We start from the raw sequence: 5,361 nt of genomic DNA, 5'->3' as shown, positions 1-5,361 counted from the left end.
AATCATCAACATCACCATCATCAACACAAATCGCCTTCTTATACTCATTCTTCTTTCATTTTCTGTACTCGTGAGTATTGTTCACACGTAATGGAATTTATTTCATGTTTTGCTCATTTTTATGGTTAAGTGAAATAGGTAGTCACAATTTATATTATTTTATATGACTTGTCAAATGAAATTTTATCCCTACCAGTTCTTCATCTGTCCCCCCCCAAAAAAAAATGATAAGAGTCTAGGTCCCCTGTTAAATGTCATTGGGAGACAGAAACCACACAATCCCCTAAAGCAGATTCCACTCACATACATCTCGACAAAATGAAAACCCTCACCAGTCTTTTTTCCTGGCTCCATCAAAGCATGTTTACCTTGCTGAAGCACTCTTCCTGTTCTTCACAGAGATTTCAACTGTGTGTGTGATAAATGTTCTACGTCCCTTTGGTTTGTGTTTTTCATGAGCCTGGACATCCACACAAAACTATGTGGGTCCATCTGCTTCTGTGTGACGTGACCTACATTACCTCTGGTGCTTTGGCCATGAGCCAAGTCAATGACAATCAGCACTGGGCATCTTTGTTCCTTGGTGTTGGGTTCATATGCTCTGGCGAACACTGCCCAGCAACCATGTGTCCTGCAGCTGGCCAGCTTGGAAACTGAGCTCTGTGGGAATGTGCCACACTGTAGGGTGCAGCACAGCCTCTGGCTATATTCAACTACCGGGGTCAGAAGGTTTGACTATTCATTGGAATTGGGCACAAGAGTGTCTGCAAACAAATCTGCCACTTGTCCATAAGGCAAAGAAGTCTGTCTTTACAATTCACACTTCTAAATCAGAAAACTCAGAAGGAAGCACAGAATCAGGAAACCAGAGAGCTTGCCTGAGGGAAACTGTTACAGGAAGAAGAAACCACACAGGAAACCAGCCCAGCCCTCCACCTGTAACTGCTCCTGACATTGTCCATGTTGAGAGATGCTCAGTGCCCATCAATGGTCACAGCCCCTCCTGCTGGAAGTTGTAAGTCCTGCCTCACACAGACTTCCCTTCTCTGTGTGTCTCATACAGCCATGCATGGCTGTGTCCTCATATTTCTAGATGTTCATTTGTAGATAAGCATACTTTCTTTAATTTAAATTATTTTATTGATATTCAATTACAGTTGTCTGCATTTTCTACCAATCACTCCCCCTGCCCCCACCAAACCAATCTCCCTGTCTTGCCTCCACTCTGTCTTGGTTTTGTCCATGTGCGTCTTCTATTGTAGTTCCTGAAAACCCTTTCCCCCACTATACATTCCCACCTCCCCTCTGGTTACTGTCAGATTGTTCTTAATTTCAATGTCTCTGGTTATATTTTGCTTGTTTTTTTTCCTTTGTTTATGAGGTTCCATTTAAAGGTGACATCATATAACATTTTTTCTCTCTCCACCTGTCTTATCTCAGTTAGTATAACACTCCCTTTTCCACACATGCAGTCCCAAAGAGTAGGAGCTCCTTCTTTCTTTCTGCTGCAGAATATTCCATTCTGTAAATGTACCATTGTTTGGTACATTTACTATTAATGCTGAGCATCTTTCCATATGTCTCTGGGCCTTGTGTATGTCCTCCTTAAAGAAATGTGTGTTCAAGTCTTTTGTCAATTTTGTAATTGGATTTTTTGTTTCCCTGGAGTGGAGTTGTATGCATTCTTTATATATTTTGGAGATCAAATCCTTGTCTTAGGTATCATTAGCAAATATGATTTCCCATATGGCTGGTTATCTTTTTATTTTAATGCTGTTTTATTTAGCCATGCAAAATCTTTTTAATTTAATGAGGTCCCATTTGTTCATTTTTTTTCCTTTATGCCCCTTTCTTTAGGGGAGATAAGCAGTGCTTTTGAAATAATCACTTGAGGTGGCAAAACTGACATGCACAGATCCAGCGCATTCTGGTGTGTGAGTGTTAGCTCTGTTTCTTATAACAACTATCCACTCCAGTCCTCTTCCTGGAGGCTAGCCAATCCAGGTTATAGAAAAGTCAATGAAAATGAATCCAGAGCATTTGCAGGGGAATTTCTGACTTCTGAAAGCTGTCTCAGGTCCTCCTCAGACTCCATCAGCTGCACCTCATTGTGGACACCTGTAGACAAGAGTCTCTCATTAGGAGTACACACACATTCACACACTCAAGTCCTACTTTATCCATAATATCACATGTAAAAACACCAGAACAGGTGCTCAACTCAGCTCAAATTTTATGGTGCTTCCTCTGCATTAACTGCTGAAGTGAATGCCAACAGCAGAGACTCAGGAGCTAGGGCTGCTCTCTCAGGTGAAGGGACAATAGTGGGGCTGGGTTTATCAGCACATGGAGCACCCCATTTGTAGTTACTCCTCTAATTAGGGACAGAGGAGTGAAGTCTGTGGGTGAGAGACTTTACTCAGAGGGACAAGCAACCTTTCTGTGATAGATGGAATTTTATAAGAGGATGATTACTCTGTGTGCCGTAGAGTTATTGTTGCTGTTAATTTATACCATTGATCAGTTTAACAAAATTCGCTTCACTGAGGTTTTCCATGTGCACAGTGTTCCATGCTATTCACCTCAGAATAAATGTCCTCTGCAATCTTTTCCATGTGTTGACACACAGAGGGACATTCATCCCCATAATCAGTCTCCTGGGTGTGAGGTCATTGGTCACTGCAAGGGCTGCTCTCTTGTTGGTCAATGCTCCTCCTGAGTGTTGCTCCTGTGCATGCCCTCAAGCACACACCAGCCATGTCCCTATAACATGGGGACTGGGAGAATAATGGATTTCATCTCCAGTGTAACCTGGACCTCACTGTATGCTGATGTGGCAAGTATTGAAAGGGTTCATGGGTTAAACTCACATCTAATGCTGCCTCCCTGCTAAATCTGTTTAGGAGCTTTCCATAATGTCCAATCAGAACATTTTATGTGTGGAAGAAAATAACAGAGAAAAACTACCCTGGAACATCACTGGAAGACAACACATGGTGTACATTTTACAGCACAAACAGCAGTGAAGCTCTAGATATTCAACCTGTGTAGTCTTGTTACACTACAGTGAAAAATCATTCTGGTTGCTGTAACAAAGGGCTGTGGCCTGGGACATTGGCCAACAAAAGAAATGTGTTTTTAACAGAACTGGATGTGAAAAATGCAAGACTAGATGCAGAATGTTTAGGTGACTGCTGAGAATCTGCTTCTTAGATGGTTTTTCCCTCTAATCTCAGAGGACAGATGGGGCAAGGCAGCTTCCTCAGTCCTCTCTCATGAAGGCCCTGCCTCCATTCATCAGAGCTCCATTCTGGGACCAACTCTTCTTCTGAGGCCAGGCATTATAACACCATAACATGAGTCTCAAATTTTAATGTGCGAGTTGTTGAGTGACACAATCACCCATAGGAACACCAAAGGAATCAAATTGTGTTTCTGTCCATTTATAAGGCTACTCCAGTAGATCTTGCCAAGGACTGAGGATCCCTATAGTCCTGTGGAAACTTCTTGTCTTTTGAAGCAGAAAAAGGAAGCAAGTCCTTCACAGAAAGCTGAACATCTTGTAGAGTGAACAGGTTTCAGCCTAAATTCTGAGCTAAGATGTCCATACAATTTATTATTATTTCCTCTTCTTGCTTACATATAACAATCATTCTCATTTTCTAGGGGCTGAATTTGTGGTATACCCATAATGGCTGTTTGTTTCATGTTCTCACTCATGAGTCCTAGGAGTTTGATGGAATAAGAAGTAAGGATCTAGTTGTTTTTATGTTGGATGCTGACATGTTAAGATTCATCCCTCTCTCTCCTATTTTGCACAGGTGGAACATATATAGAGAAAGTGGTGATTCTTTCTAGTTCCATGCAAGTGGGAGATTAGAACCACAGAAACCCATCCTGTGAGCAGGAGTCTCTTCAACCTTGTCACGGATGAACCAGAAGGTACTGATCCAGACTCCTTACCTGAGGTAAAACAGCCATTGCTGGCTTGCTGAAAAGTCTGTCCTGCTCTCAACAGACTTCACAATGAAGTGACAAAATATTTCATAGTCCCTCTTTGGGTGTGACATCACCATCCTGGACACCTGTACCAAGTTAGGATGGGGGTCACTCTACACCTACAGGATGCCAACTGCTATTGGTCATCATGAACATGGAGTCAGGTCAATACTGTCTCCCCCAGGGCACTTTCCCTCTGTCATTGGGCTCATATGCATTTTTGCCCACTGTTCAGCATGCATGTGTCTCCAGCTTGGACTCTGAGCTGTGTGGGGCTCTGGTGCACTGTTGGGTCTAGTAGGACATCTGGTTAGATTTAGCTGATATGGGTCATGAAGATTTAATAATCCAACTATGATTCATTAGGATAACTTTAAGCAAATGTGACTTTCTGCCTCCTGTATGTGTGAAAATATTTTCCTCCTATTACAACAAGCCTCTGAAGTTTACATAGATAAGATGTCAGCACAGAATGATGAAGAAAGTCAGGATCCCTGAAAGAAACGGCTGTGTAGAAAATTAACCCCACACCTCCAGAATTCCAACAGTTAAAGTGCATTTGCAGCTGTTCAGAACTTCACCCAATACTCAATGTGCCCTGAGCGCCCCCTGGTGTTCAGACTTTCCCCTGCAGCCCAGCCCCCCTGTCTCCTTCAGGGAGGTTTGTGTCTGGGGTCACAATGACTTTCCCTCACTCCACAGTAATACAGGGCCATGTCCTTAGGTATCAGGCTATTCATTTGCAGATAGAGCTTGTTCTTTGGAGCATTGTCTATGGAGATGGTGAATCGGCCCTTCACAGAGTTGGCATAGTATGTGCTACTACCAGCAATTGATGAGATTCAGTCCAGCGCCTTCCCAGGAGCCTGGCAGACCCAGTGCATCCAGTATCTACTACTGATGGTGAATCCAGAGACTGTACAGGACAGTCTCAGAGACCCCCCAGGCTTCATCAGGCCTCCCCCAGACTCCACCAGCTGCACTTCACACTTGACACCTGCAAACACAAAGACATCAGGTCAGGAAACTCTTGCCCATCCATTTTATTTCTCAGATGTATCCACTCACACACTCAGTGCCTACCATTCTCTAGAGATTACCTGTTAAAACAGCAACAAGGAAAACTGAGATGAAACTAAACTCCATGATGAGTGTTCTGTGTTCTGTCCTCACAAGGGTCCAGGAACACCTGGGAATCCAGGGCTGAGCTCCTGTCTCAGAGCTGCAAGGTCAGGGCTGGGCTGCTTTTCATGAGAAGATGAGCCATATTTGCATTCACCTCTGCTATATAGGGAGCTCTGTTGCTGGATGTTGACATGAAGGGCATGGTCCCAGAGTGTCACATATCTAAAGACACATATC

General features: G+C 43.3%; 1 long non-coding RNA gene across 1 annotated transcript; it reads right to left on the bottom strand.

Moving 5' to 3' along the window:
* Nucleotides 1–4,765: 4,765 nt before the first annotated feature.
* On the bottom strand, nt 4,766–5,145 carry LOC118498658. The gene is made up of 2 exons (XR_004901130.1): nt 5,100–5,145; nt 4,766–4,996 (listed from the first exon to the last, which is right to left on the bottom strand). It is a non-coding gene; the product is annotated as an uncharacterized LOC118498658 (long non-coding RNA).
* Nucleotides 5,146–5,361: the final 216 nt, after the last annotated feature.

Source organism: Phyllostomus discolor, unplaced genomic scaffold, assembly GCF_004126475.2.
Source record: "Phyllostomus discolor isolate MPI-MPIP mPhyDis1 unplaced genomic scaffold, mPhyDis1.pri.v3 mPhyDis1_scaffold_54, whole genome shotgun sequence".
Classification (NCBI taxonomy): Eukaryota; Metazoa; Chordata; class Mammalia; order Chiroptera; family Phyllostomidae; genus Phyllostomus; species Phyllostomus discolor.
The sequence above is the reverse complement of the archived record's forward strand: the minus strand, read 5'-3'. Positions and strand labels throughout refer to the sequence as shown.